This window comes from Balaenoptera acutorostrata, chromosome 2, assembly GCF_949987535.1.
Source record: "Balaenoptera acutorostrata chromosome 2, mBalAcu1.1, whole genome shotgun sequence".
NCBI classification, from domain to species: Eukaryota; Metazoa; Chordata; class Mammalia; order Artiodactyla; family Balaenopteridae; genus Balaenoptera; species Balaenoptera acutorostrata.
In genome coordinates, this window is record NC_080065.1 from 163,501,763 (window position 1) to 163,516,010 (window position 14,248).

A 14,248-nucleotide genomic window follows, 5' to 3' on the forward strand; every position below is an offset into this window, starting at 1 on the left:
TACAGAGTGGGTGCTCAGTAAATCACAGCCACTGCCATCACCATGACCATCGGTATTTTCATGGTCAGAGTACGGAGAAGTGAAGTTTGAAGCCAAAATAGCAAGAGTTCAGGAGGACGCACTTCATCTACTTTTTCCTCTTTTCCTTCCCTTTCCTCTGGTTGTGCATCAACCGTGGTCTCAGACTTCCAGCTACTTACTAGAAATAAAACAAAACCATACAAAACTTCTGGGCACCTTACAAGCCCACAACTCAGTTCAAGATATTCAAGAAGAGCTGAGGTCTTTGGGTTGTTGGTAGGGTGAGTAATCGCTGAACAGAGTCTGGGAACTGGATGTGACTTTCTCCTCTTACCAACTCACTATATGACCTCAGGCAAGTCCGTCCCTGCCTCAGTCCTGGAGGAGGATAGAGACTTCCATTCAGGGGAGAATACTGATTAGCTCACCAAGTTTCCTACTTGGATGGCATCTCTGCCATTTGCTTTTCTCCTCTCCAAAGCATATAGATCCTATCCTCAATTATTAAAGCAAGATAACAGTGCTTTTGATTTCCCTCTGAGAGTCTAACCTCGAATTGTGGGCTGTTTAGTACTTACAAAGTCTGGGAGAGGAGTGCCCTTTAGGAGTGACCATCCAAGGTCCCCCGCCCCATCCACCCCTGTAGGCAGTCTGAGGCAGATGCCTCTCACTGGTCTACCAGAAGGCCAATGACTTGAACCATATTAGTTTATTTCCTTGTATAATTATCTTCACTGAATTGCATTTTAGGAATCATGCCCTTGGCTTTCATTAAACATCCTTGAAACAGTCATGCAAAGTTCACTGCTGCATTTGCACGAGAACTACTGTTGCAGACACGACCTATACGCTTCTGGAAAAGACTTCCTGAGTGTTTTTGTGAAGCACAAGTCTGCGGGATATTAATAAAAATTTCATTATGGGAAAAGTTGAGTGAGTTTGGGAAAAAACCCAGGTGTCTTTCTTAAAGGTTATCTAAGAGGCTTTACTAACAAAAAGTACAGTGGGTCCTTAGAAAGAGGATAAACTGCAAGATTTCCCATTTTGTCGACCCTTAGAATCCTGTTTTGGTGGTGCAGCTCTTGGGATCAGTGCTCTGAGCACCCAGCAGAAGAGGCTCTGAATGCTTCGGGCTCAGTTAGTCAAGCACCGTGAGCTGCAACAGGGAACATACAGACAGGAGGCCAGGTAAGCAAGTGACAGGGGAGCCTGCAGGGGGATGAGCAGCGAATGGGCAGCTGGCTCTTCCGTGCACAGCGATCCTGGGTGCCTGGGGTCCCAAGAGGCTTTGCAACGTCCTGGCTGCATCAGATATTAACTTTGCTATTCATGGAGTTAGGGGTCCTAGTCTCAAATATATCCCTCAGTGACCCTCCTGTACAACAACACACAGAGTTAAAAGATTTTAAAAAATAATCCATTGTTAGGAAAAGGACACAGAGACATGTGCTGTGTTTACAGTTTCATGGGCGAGATGGGGAGGAATGCCACTCGCTCCGACAGCTCACTACCTAGGAAGACCACTGAGAGTCTCTCCCCTCCTCTCCCGCAGCTGGAAGTCTCTCTCTTTCACTTCCTGACGTGCACACCCCGTCAACCCTCAAATTTCAGCCTCCGAAGCGCCGAGAAAGCCCCTTGGGGAATACTCTGCTCCTCCCTTTCACTGGGCAGAGCGACCAGCACAGGTGTGTGTGCAGACTGCCTGCCCTCCTATCCATGCAAGGTGCATTATTTAGAGGCTAATGATTTCATTGTAAAGTGGGAAGTGAAATATGTTTCGCTAAAGCTTCCAAAGCGAGGGAGGAAGGAGGGAGGAAGAGGGTAGGTCAATGGGTAAATATGATTGCCTGATGGTCTGGGTCCAGCCATCTTCCTAAGGCTGTATCTTTAACTGGGAGGTACAGCAAGATGATCGATAGCACAAGCAACCTTAGGAGAACCACACCGGCCAGCCCGGATCAGCAGAGTCTGTGTGGTGAGATTTAAGGGGGTGCTTAGTTGGCCCTCCAGCTGCAAGTGTTTGCCAGATGACTTGTAACTTCACCACTGGAGCCAAATTCCTTTGACTCTTAGGGCTCTTTCTGCATTCAAGAGCCCTTGGAAATGAGAAATCCCTGAAATGGGTTGTCCCCTGCTGTCAGCTAACCCTGACGCTCAGGAGTAGAGTTGGGAGTAACGGGACGCCGTGTACCCGGGGTCCTTCCTGGGCGTGTGTAACTCTGAGGCTAAGACAGTGAGACTGGCAGTTTAAGAAGCACCTCCAGGACCATGTCACCTACTGGCAGGCGGAGTAAGGACCCTGCAAGGTGGACAGACATACCTCTTCTCTTATCATTTGAGGGTTTGAGAGAAGAGGCACCGGGAGTTTAGCCTGAGCCCTTCCCACAGGTCTAGAGGTGGGAAGAGAGAGGGATGGGCTTTGACCCTGGACGGCTCCTCCCTCCAGGCCAAGACCCTGGAGGAGGTTTAGTTTGTATCTTCAGAGGGGATGGGGTGCCCAGGCAGGTGACTGAAGACTTTATCTCCGAAGGACCCAGCATTAGAGAGCTGAACAGCCCCAGACCCCGCAGGCCGGGAGAGCTTCTGGGCATCCTTCCGTGGGGTCCCATCACCTCCCTGCTGGAGGCAGACTGGGTACCAGGACTCTGCGGTGAAGCCGACTGGGGAGCAGCTTCCTCCAGCCTCTCCAAGCACAGACGTCAGCGGCGAGGCTCAGACTTGGTGGCTGTGCTCTGTCTCTGCACAGGCTTGTGTACGCGCAGCGGGGGACCCACGCAGGGGACCGGGGTGGGGAAGCACACAGGAGGCAAGTGCAGAGTGGCGGCAAGTGGCGGTGGTGATGCTGGGGCAGTGCGAGCGGACAGTGGCTCTCCTGGAGGCTCCACCCCTCGGCGGGCTGGCGTGGGACCTGGGAACGGACAGTCCACGTGGAGGGGCAGCTACTCAGGGCTGCCCTGCGGGGGGCGGGGGGGGGGCGGTGCTGTCAGGCGGGGGCTGCCTTCAGGGTGGAGTTGTAGCAGAGAAGTGGGGTCACCCCTCTTGGAAGCTTTGAGAATGCGTATGAGGAGGGAGCTGCGAACGGAATCCGGAAAAGGTAAGGAGTGCCAGCTTGGTGGAGTTGGGTGCTGGCAGGACTCGCCTTGGAGTCGTGGGAGCGTTCCCAGGAACATCCAGGGGATCGGCACCGGGGCCCCAGTGGTCCCACAGGCCTCCTGAGGCTGGCTGTGCTGTGCTGAAGCCCATATCAAGGGCCCTGGGGATGGCAGCAGAGGCCAGCATGGTTGAGGGTCCCCCGCACCCACCTCATCTCTGCAGGGACCACAGAACTGCACGCACCGGGGGTGTTCTTCACCTGCTCACAAAAGAGCCGGGTCATTGCATGCAGCAGGAAAGGCTTGACGGGGGGTGACGGGAGGAAGGGCAGGAGCAGAGATTTTCCATCTTGATGGTTTTGTTCAAGGCCAGCCCAGAAGCAGCTGCCGTTGGCTTCATTTATCCAAAGGGCACGGCGAGTGACCCTCTACAACCCAGGGATCCTGAAATATTTAGAAGCTCTAATGTTTGGGTGGGAAGAGAACCTCTTTTGGATGAGAAGCTCAATTATTGAGGAAGGGAGAGCTCCCGTTGTCTGGGGCGTAGGGGGGGGGCACCTTCCTGCTGCGTTGGCGGGGTGCCGGGCGCGGGGCACCCTGCCTGGGACACTTGCCCTGCTCTGTGGGTGAGGCCTCTCCCACAGTGCTGGGCTCTGGGGGACTTTTCTCGTGGCCAAACTCTTCGGGAAAGTGACACAACGGCCTATTTCTTCCAACAGCACCTCTGACTCAGCCTAGGGTATGGTTCGAGGTTGCATCTCTTGTAAACCCCCCTTCAGCTGCTGTCAAGGGCTGGCACCGGAGTTCTTGAATTTAGGCTGATGTGGGTCCTGCTAGAGCCTGCCGCCATCTGCACATGTCAACAAATGTGTATGCAGGTGTGGACCAGCTGGATCTCTCTCCTTCTCTGGGAAGCGTGGTTTTTAGCAGCGTCAGGCTGGGAAGACAGACATTTCATGAACCCTGAAGTCCTGTGCAGGCAGTTGTCACACAGTGTTCCACCAGCAGCCCACGGCCGGCACAGAACACTGCAAAGCTCCATCTAGCACAAGTGACCACGGGGAACGGGTTGAGACTCCTGCTGCATTGTACACGTCTCCTAAGGGAAGAACATCAAGAAAGATGAGCTCGCCGCGGAATTGGCGAACTGTGTGGAAGGGGCGGGATCTGTAGAGCTCAGCAGCGGCGAGCTCCTGTCATGGCTTGGCCAGTTCGGGTCTCCCCCTGTCACTTATGAGGGTGCGGCGATGTTTTCCCAGATGTGGTCCCCGTGTACAAAACAAAGAATCGCTTTGCACAAAGCCAGAAGGGATACATTGAAAGAATTATCAGAAGAGAATAATACATAGGAAATGTTTGTGCTCGCATGCAAGGAAACTTTGTGGGGTATCTGTGGCTGCCAAAGTGACATCTGGCAGGATTAACTGGATCACCAGAGCCAAACAATGAGGACTGGGAAGGCAGCAATAACTGTGAGGCCTGGGCCCATGTGGGGGCAAGATTTTGAGAATGACCACTTAGGTGACAAAGTGGGATTCCCACGAACCGCAGCTCTGGTTAGTTTCTGGTCTGGAGCCAGATCCTCTCTCTGATGCAGACGTGGGAGGACGGAGCGGCAAGAGCTGCCCAGCTGCTCATCTGGGAACTCATCCTCCAAGGGACTCTGTCCTTCGTTCTCCTCCCGTACCTGGAGGCGGCAGTCAGCGGGCAGCACCTCTCACAGCACCCCCACGTACACCTGCTCAGACCACCTGCTCAGAGCTACTCTTTTGCCCAGCCCAGCATACCTGTTCCACCTGTCTGAAGACCCGCCGCACGTTTCCTCGAAGCACACCCCAGAGCTCTTCGTCACTCCAGCCACGCCTCAGCAACTCCTCTATCAGTACCGGGTATATGGACACGTCCTCCAGCCCCTGTGGGAACCTGTGTGGCCGCCAGCCAGCCAGCTATTGGGCCTCAGACCTGTTCCCTGGTCCTGAGTCAGAACCAAAGCCCTATGTGTCCAGGGTCCACTGAACCCCAGCCCTGGTCAGATATGGAAAATGAAGACTTGCAGAGAGTAAATGATTCACTCCTGCTCTTCATCCTTCAAAGGAAGGCCCCAAAAGCGCCTCGACTATTCGTCAAAACTCATTGAATTGTACTGTTAAGAGCTATGCCTTTCACTGAATGCAATTTTTGCCTCCATTTATAAAGAGAAGAAAAGCTTTTTAAGAACTGGGTTGACCCCCCTGCATGCACAGACCCAGCTGCAGGCAGAGACGATGGTCAGCCCAGCCCAGACCTTGCGAAGAGTCTGCTCAGAGGCCGTGGGTCTGCTGGCACTGGGTGGGCGCAGGTGCTGGGCAGATGAGCTCTGTGTGGTGTTTTAGACAAATATGATGACCTAGAGTAGGGCCAAACAGACAGGAGAGCCCAGGAAGCAGACCCTGGGAGAGGGGAGATACCAGTTGGGCCAGCACACCTGAGGCTATGGTCAAGGCCATGAGGACCACAGTGTGGTGGGCACGGTGGCTGTGAAAGCCCCACTGCTGCCCAGCCAGCCCGAGACAAGCCATGGGGAAGCACTCACCGGCCAGCCCCGTCATAATCTCCGCCAATCCCGATGAACTTGCATCCAGTGACTGCCCTGATGTGGTCGAAGTGATCTGAAGAATGGGAAGTCAGCAGTGTGGGGCTTCCAGGGCAGGGGTGGGGGTGATGACTGGCCTCTGTTGATTCCCCTTTTTGCAGCCTGTAGGCCAACCAGTCCAGTTCCTTCGTGGCCTGGCACCGAGAGTACCAACTCGAGGGCCCTGAGGTTTGATCTGAAGTGATCCCAGCTGGCTCTAGACTGGACTTCAGATTTGGAGTGGACCCCAGAGCCCCCTGTTTGGGCCATTTCCCACCCACGATTCACCCTGCCTCCCAGTCTCCTTGAGAACCTGTGGGGGCTCCTTTCCCCGGGTGTGGAGGATGAGAGAGGAACAAGAGTACAACTGATGAAGACCCCAGAGACCTAAGGAGCTGTCCAGTCCCTTGGCCAGAGGTAGGGGCAGTGCGCTTTAGGAGCCCCTGCAGAGGCACAGATGGGCAGCGCCCGGGCTCTGTGTCTGACAGCCTCCCTGCTACCCATCAGTACCGCAGTTTTGATTCCGTGGCTCCAGTTCCACATGGCACCAAGGTGCTGTGTACCGTCCGTTATTGGGTGTTTGGGAGCTGTACCTATTGCCAACAGGTGGGTCAAACCACTGGGGCTCTTCTGAAGTCCTCCCCAAGTTTGGAGCCAGCTTCAGCTCCAAATCAGAGTTTTCAGAGAGCCCAGGGTGAGGCTCACCTGCCACAGTAGGCACGTTGGCTAACGGGTTGCACTGCAGCACCCGCACGGACAAGGGCACCATCGCGATGCCACCGTTCTTCTTCTGCAGGGGCGGACCGGTGGACAGTCAGCTTGGCCCCCAGCACAGCCAGCTGCCTGTTCCCTCTCTCGGCCTCTGTGAGGAAGGTGTTGAGGTCAGAGTCGTCTCCTCTCTGGGTTTGTGTGAATGGAGGAGCCGCAGCCCTGGTCTGGGTGGTGTCTTGGCCCTGGGTTTCCGGGTTTGGTGGAGTATCTTAGCACCTAGACCCCCACCTAGGGCTCAAGAGTTCAGGGGCTGTGGACCGTGGGTTTTGGGGGCAGAAGATATTTAACCTGGGGTTTGAGGAAATTGAGGGAGAAGAGGCTCAGGTTCAAGGGCTCCCGGTTTGAACCTCTTGCTTTAGGTGTGAGGGCCAGGGCAGTCTCTCACCAGAAGCTGCAGGGTAGCATCAGGATCATTCCGAGTGTTCTTGCACACACCCCGGGCAGCTGAGTGGGAGAAGATGACAGGTGCCTGTGACACTTCTAGGGCTCGCCGTGCCACAGCATCGAGACATGGGACAAGTCCACCATCATGCCCAGGCGGTTCATTTCTGCCACCACCTTCTGCAGGGACAGGATGGGGAGAGGGCATCAGGGCTGCATTTACCTTGTGTGCATTTATCTGTAGGGAACAGGCGGGGCTGTACATTCATGTGGGGCAGGGTATGGAACCCGGGTCCTTACCTCGCCCAAGCCGGTCAGCCGACTGACATTGCTGTAGAAGGGGTGGATACCCTTTGCTGAGCTCTGTGCCCTGCAGGATGGCCAGGAGGCAGTCTGACTGGTGGCCATGACTTGGCTACAAGAGCCTAGAAAGAGGTTCTGTCGAACCGTCTACACCTGCAACTCCCTGGTGCAAGAGGAGGGACCCAAACTGGGCTGTGCCTGGCAGTAGGAGGGCCCTTCTGGGGATTCAGTCTTGTTCTGCGAACCTCCATTCCCCTCCCCACCCCAGGTTCAGGGCCGGATCCCAGGGGTAAACTTGCTTTGGGCCCCAGCGTGATCTTGGGCAGATCCCTGCCTCACTGGGCCCTTACCATCTGCACTGCGCTCACCAGGGCGTGTTGCAGGTGTGGGTGAGTGTCACGTAGCGCACACCCAGCGCATAGAAGGTCCGCAAGATGGAGAGGCTACTGTCCAGTGAGTGGCCGCCCTCCACACCAATGAGGCAAGCCAACTTCCGGGTATTGTTGAGAGCTGGGGGCAGGTAGGTCAGATGATCATTTTCAGAGGCAGGGGTAGCTTACTGAAGTCCCTAGCACCTACCACCACCAGTCTGTTTACCTTTTTTTTTTTTTTTTTTTTTTGGTCGTGCCGCGCAGCACGGCATGAGGGCTCTTAGTTCCCCCACCGGGGATCAAACCCGAGCCCCCTGCAGTGGAAGCGTAGAGTCTTAACGTCTGGACTACCAGGCAAGTCCCCCGTCTACCTTTAAGTGAGGTCACAAGCTCCAGCTCAGAATAGGAGGCACACATGAGGCGGATGAGGTCAATTTGCTCCAGGGTGAGGCGCACAGCATCCCGTTCGTGGGTCTGGCATGGGACGTAGGCTGACCAGAACTGAGGGAAGGCCAGGGCTTGGTTTGGGCTTTGGAACTCCTTGGGCTTCTCATAGCCTCCTCAGCTGGCACAGCACTCACTGTGCCCAGAAGTCACATGGAATGCGTTGCTTTTTCTGTGGTACTCGGATGCCCGTCAGGTTGGCTCACTGTGACCCCTGTAGCCCCCAGCATCCATGGCATGGCACTTTCTAAGCCACTATGGTAACTTAGTTCCAGTGTGACTCACCTGTGGTCTCTGAGGCCCCCAAACTGCCCCACATTCCCCAGCAGCCATGGTGGCACCTTGTGTGTCCCTTTGGTACCTGGGCACCCACGAGACCGTCTTTCAGCCTGTCCAAGCTGGTCTGGCCATGGCTGAAATTGCACAGATTAACATCCTGGAGCCCATTGTAAAACTGCCTCAGGACCAGGGGCATGTCGTTGTGGCTGGAGGGAGGTCAAGGCAAATGGGTGGGCTCCTTAGGTCTTGGGATCAGGCAGGACACATTGCCTGGCCTGGGCCAGCCGGGGGGGGGGGATCCCCCACCTCACACTGTCACACAGACTATACTAGGAGCAGCTGAGGCCTGGGCTGAGGGGTTCCCACCAGGGAGGGGATGACAGAGAAGGGGAAGGGCATCCATAGATGATGGAGAGGACATCCAGGGGTGGTGTGAGGGAGCCTCCCCACTAGCTCTGCATGCTCCGGACCTCCTCCCCTGCCCAGGGCCAGGCTAGGCCCCCACCGGCCCCCGCCAACCCGCACACACTGCAGCCCCCCGTCCACAAGCGGGAAGTCTCGCCTCAGGGCCGGCGTGCGCTCCCGCGGACTCGGGGTGCTGGAGGTGCCCGGCGTGGTCCGGACGCGGGTTCCCGGCCGCAGCAGCAGACACAGCAGAGGCCGCTGGCTGAGTGCGCGGGGACCTTCGAGGCCCCCGGGCCGCAAGCTGCGCAGGGCCAGGCAGGTGGGCAGAGGCGGGTGTGAGAGGGGCGGGCGATGGGGTTGTGCCCGTCCACACAGGCCAGCCAGCGGCGCGGCCTCGCGAGGGGGGCGGGGTGAGGGAGGGGATACAGAGTCACAGGGCCCTGCGAGCCGTGTGCGGAGAGCCGCGATCCGCGAAGCCCGGCAGCCCCGGGGCGGCACTGCCCTCCCGCCCCCTGCTCCGAGGCAGCTCCCGCGGGCTAAGCTGGCCTCTGCTGAGAGCCCACTCGCCTCCCGTCGCGGGTTCCCTCCGCCCCTGCGCCTCTTCCCACTCCCACTGCTCCGAGGGGGCGCCCTAGGCTGCTCTCCCCCGCCTCTAACCTTCCTGGCCAAGCTGGGCCGCTTCTCTCAGAGGGCCACCTTCAGCCCGAGGCCTCCCGGGAGCACACCGCGTCCCCATCTGCTTGCAGCCGGCCCCGCCCACTCCGAGGGCTGCGTGCCAGTGTCTCTGCGGCCACAGGTGCTCTGGGCTCCCGGTTTCCCGGTATGGGGCCATGTGGGCTGGTGTGGGGGAAGAGAGAGTTTCTGGAAATGGGAGAACCTTGTGAGCTCTGGATTCAGGAAGGGGCCCTCTGCCCCCGACCTTCTCTCTCCACCTACTTGACTCCCCAACCTGCCTGACCAGTCTCTGGGGACTTCAACCAGCACCCGGGAACTCTCAGGAACCCCCCCCCCCCCGACTTCTGTCAGCCAGCCTCAGGAAAGAGTGCCCTCAGGAGCTGCTACACCTCCCCAGGGCCTGAAGAGAGGGACTTTTGGGATGTGAACTGAACCCCTTCTGGGGAGAGTCAACGACCCTTTTCCTCAACAGAGCAGGAACCCAGTCAGTAGGCTATTTGAGTGGAAGGAAATGAAGTCATTTCCATGGCAGCAGAGCCCCCATCGCAGCAACCTTCCTCCCAGGGCTGCTGGCCGACCTTCTGGCCAGGATCCCTCCTACCTCAGCATGGAAGGCCTGGCCTCGTGAAGAAGTATAGGTTCTGAGGAAAGACCTGGCACCTGGGCTCTGCTGCTACACTTGCCTTATCTCGTGGCCCTTGTGGCTCTAGCTTTCCCAGAAACCTCAAGGGCTAAGTGCCTGTGCTTGCTCAGAGGCCGCACGCCACTCCCCATTTCCAGCCTCAGGCCCTCCCCCTAGCTGCCTCCTCTGGGGACCCCCTCCCTCCAACACACACACACACACACACACCGATAGAGGGGATGTGCCTTCTCACAGAAGCTCAACCACTGAGATGCTTTAGGGACTGTGCCCAAACTCCTTCATCCCCAGCCTCTCCAGTTTTTGCTCTGATCCCTGGCACCCCCTGGAGCTGTTCCACCTTTGGCACCTTTCCTGGGTAGCAGGAGTGCCTAGCACAGGGGTAGTGACCTAAGTGTGAGCACTGGCGACCCTAGAAGTCTGTTACAGAAAAACATTGAGCAGTAAGGGACCCCCCTGGGGACAGAAAGGGCTGGGAATAAAGGAGCATGTGAACCTCGGGGCAGGGTGCGTGCTCCTTGACTCTCCATCCTGTTCTTGCTTCAGGGAGCAGGTCTTCCTGGGTCTCTCTATCCTGCCTCCTGAGACCCCAGGCAGGAGGCTCTTTGGGAAGCCACAGATTGCTGCTTTCAGTTTCAAAGAACCCAGCTCCCCCCTGGTTTGTGGTGGTGGCCGCTGACAATGGCTCAGAGCAGGAGCCCATGTGGTAGACTGCTAAGGCTTCTCTGCACCCTGTCTCTGCTCCTGCATTCTTCTCGGCTCGCAGAGTGCAGACTTTTCTGTCTTCAGCTGACAAAGGGGCCCGTGAGGATTGAGCAGAGGAACGTCCCGTTTTCTTCCAGGCCAGCTTCAGCCCTGGGATGTTCAGGGCAGACTGTCATTTCAAACCTCAGTTTCTGAGGCTCCTTGCTTTTGGCCATTTAGTGTGGCAGGAGGCTCCTGGCTGAGGAAGGCTCAAACGGAACGACGCAGGTTGTGATCTGTGGCAGTGGGCAGTGGGGGGACGGGGCGGGTCACTGCAGGAAGAGGCATTCGCTGCCTTAGGCAGTTAAACCATTGCCCTCTCTTCAGAGTGCCTCAGCCAGCAAGATGCTGTGGGGTCTACCTCCTGGCACCATGCTCCAGTCGCCGGATTTTGGGTCTGGGGTAACCCAGATCTTTGTGCGACTTTTCCGGAGAGTGCTTTCTCTTGGGAGCACGTCTGGGGACTGGCTTCTCTGCTTGCACCTTTGCTGGCGTGGCCAAAGGAACTGCTGCTGCAAAGAAAATCAGAACTCATCAGTCACTTCTGCTGTACACAGCCTCCTGCCAGAATTTCCCTCCCTCATGTCTCTCCCAGTTTCTGGCTGAAGACCTTTAATCGACTTGACATCCAAAACACAGCCTTGGCCCATCACCTCTGTGAGTCCCTAGAGAAGGGACACTGGCTGCAAAAGCAATTCCTAGAGCCTACGGCTGCAGCACATGAGGAAGTCTCTTCACCGTTTCCAGGGAAAACAGTAGAACCCGAAAGTCATTGCAACCGTGAGCCTCTCCATCTCTCCCTTCCACAACAGAGAAAACATTTCTTGCAGTCTGTCACTTCTGAGGCTTTAATGGAAATGTCTTTCAAGTTTTGGAAAAAAATAATCTAATATAAATTGGTGAAGAACCCCTCCCACCTTGGCAACCCCTCTTGGGCCTCATTTATACTGCCTGTTTCCACCACACTGAACTCTAGCCCTGTGATACTTTTATGTAGATTAGAACAAGGCCAAGTACTGAGGCAGAGTGATCAGGAGACTGAGAACCGCGTTCTGGGTACCAAGTCTAGGCTCACATCAACCCAGCCTCCTGGGACACCATCTCCTCAGCCCTCCAGTCTCATTAGCACTTCAACAGCCCTCTTGGTGCTTCCGGTCTTCCCATCAATATGGCACCACCCTCTCCCCTAGAAGTAAAAATCATTATAATCCTTCCTCTCTCCACCATGAAAGGATGAGATAAAGGCTCAGCAGCAGCCCCCGTGAAACACACGGTCACCACTGTGAAGAGGTGTTACTAAGACGATTTGGTCCGACTCAGAGAAGGAAAGAGACAACTCTGCCCTTAGGCTGATCAGGCCCACAGGAAGGAAGCACACTGGGGGCAGCCTTTGAGAGAGAGGCAATGCGAGAGAACCTTCTTTAGGAGGGGACTCCCTGTTGCCGACCTTGAGAAAGGAAGGATGGGACATTCGTTTACTGGGGCTGTTGCAGAGGGGATGTGCCCAGAGGTTGGGCCACCCTGCTTGAGAATCAAAGCACCTTGTAGTCCGAAGCTGCATGAATGCTCCAATCGCCGGATTTTGGGTCTGGGGCAACCCAGGTCTTCGTCTGACTCTTCCGGAACGCGCTTTCTCTTGGCAGCATGTCTAGGGACTGGCTTCTCTGCTTGCACCTTTGCTGGCGTGGCCAAAGGAACTGCTGCTGCAAAGAAAATCAGAACTCATCAGTCACTTCTGCTGTACAGTCTCCTGCCAGAATTTCCCTCTCTCATGTCTCTCCCAGTTTCTGGCTGAAGACCTTTAATCGACTTGACATCCAAAACAGCCTTGGCCCATCACCTCTCTGAGTCCCTAGAGAAGGGACACTGGCTGCAAAAGCAATTCCTAGAGCCTACGGCTGCAGCACATGAGGAAGTCTCTTCACCGTTTCCAGGGTAAACAGTAGACCCCGAAAGTCATTGCAACCGTGAGCCTCTCCATCTCTCCCTTCCACAACAGAGAAAACATTTCTTGCAGTCTGTCACTTCTGAGGCTTTAATGGAAATGTCTTTCAAGTTTTGGAAAAAAATAATCTAATATAAATTGGTGAAGAACCCCTCCCACCTTGGCAACCCCTCTTGGGCCCCATTTATACTGCCTGTTTCCACCACACTGAACTCTAGCCCTGTGATACTTTTATGTAGATTAGAACAAGGCCAAATACTGAGGCAGAGTGATCAGGAGACTGAGAACTGCGTTCTGGGTACCAAGTCTAGGCTCACATCAACCCAGCCTCCTGGGACATCAGCTCCTCAGCCCTCCAGTCTCATTAGCACTTCGACAGCCCTCTTGGTGCTTCCGGTCTTCCCATCAATATGGCACCACCCTCTCCCCTAGAAGTAAAAATCATTATAATCCTCCCTCTCCACCATGAAAGGATGAGATAAAGGCTCAGCAGCAGCCCCCGTGAAACACACGGTCACCACTGTGAAGAGGTGTTACTAAGACGATTTGGTCCGACTCAGAGAAGGGAAGAGACAACTCTGCCCTTAGGCTGATCAGGCCCACAGGTGGGAACCACACTGGGGGCAGCCTTTGAGAGAGTGGCAATGCGAGAGAACCTTCTTTAGGAGGGGACTCCCTGTTGTCGACCTTGAGAAAGTAAGGATGGGACATTTCGTTTACTGGGGCTGTTGCAGAGGGGATGTGCCCAGAGGTTGGGCCACCCTGCTTGAGAATCAAAGCACCTTGTAGTCCGAAGCTCCATGAATGCTCCAATCGCCGGATTTTGGGTCTGGGGCAACCCAGGTCTTCGTCTGACTCTTCCGGAGCGCGCTTTCTCTTGGGAGCATGTCTGGGGACTGGCTTCTCTGCTTCCACCTTTGCTGGCGTGGCCAAAGGAACATCCCCGTAGGCCCGGTAGCCACCAGCCAGGCAGTATGTCTCCCCATGCCAGCCCAACTGCGTTTCTCCACACCCTCGGTAGAGGACATGGTAGTGGCCAGGGGTAGGGGGAGAAACGGGAGCCATTGCTGCTGCAAAGAAAATCAGAACTGATCAGTCATTTCCGCTGTACACAGCCTCCTGCCAGAATTTCCCTCTCTCATGTCTCTCCCAGTTTCTGGCTGAAGACCTTTAATCGACTTGACATCCAAAACACAGCCTTGGCCCATCACCTCTATGAGTCCCTAGAAAAGGGACACTGGCTGCAAAAGCAGTTCCTAGAGCCTACGGCTGCAGCACATGAGGAAGTCTCTTCACCGTTTCCAGGGAAAACAGTAGAACCCGAAAGTCAGTGCAACCATGAGCCTCTCCATCTCTCCCTTCCACAACAGAGAAAACATTTCTTGCAGTCTGTCACTTCTGAGGCTTTAATGGAAATGTCTTTCAAGTTTTGGAAAAAAATAATCTAATATAAATTGGTGAAGAACCCCTCCCACCTTGGCAACCCCTCTTGGGCCCCATTTATACTGCCTGTTTCCACCACACTGAACTCTAGCCCTCTGATACTTTTATGTAGATTAGAACAAG

General features: G+C 55.6%; 1 pseudogene; it reads right to left on the minus strand.

Annotated features, from left to right (window-relative positions):
• Positions 1-3,866: 3,866 nt before the first annotated feature.
• Positions 3,867-8,327, minus strand: LOC130707194 (dipeptidase 2-like; annotated as a pseudogene).
• Positions 8,328-14,248: the final 5,921 nt, after the last annotated feature.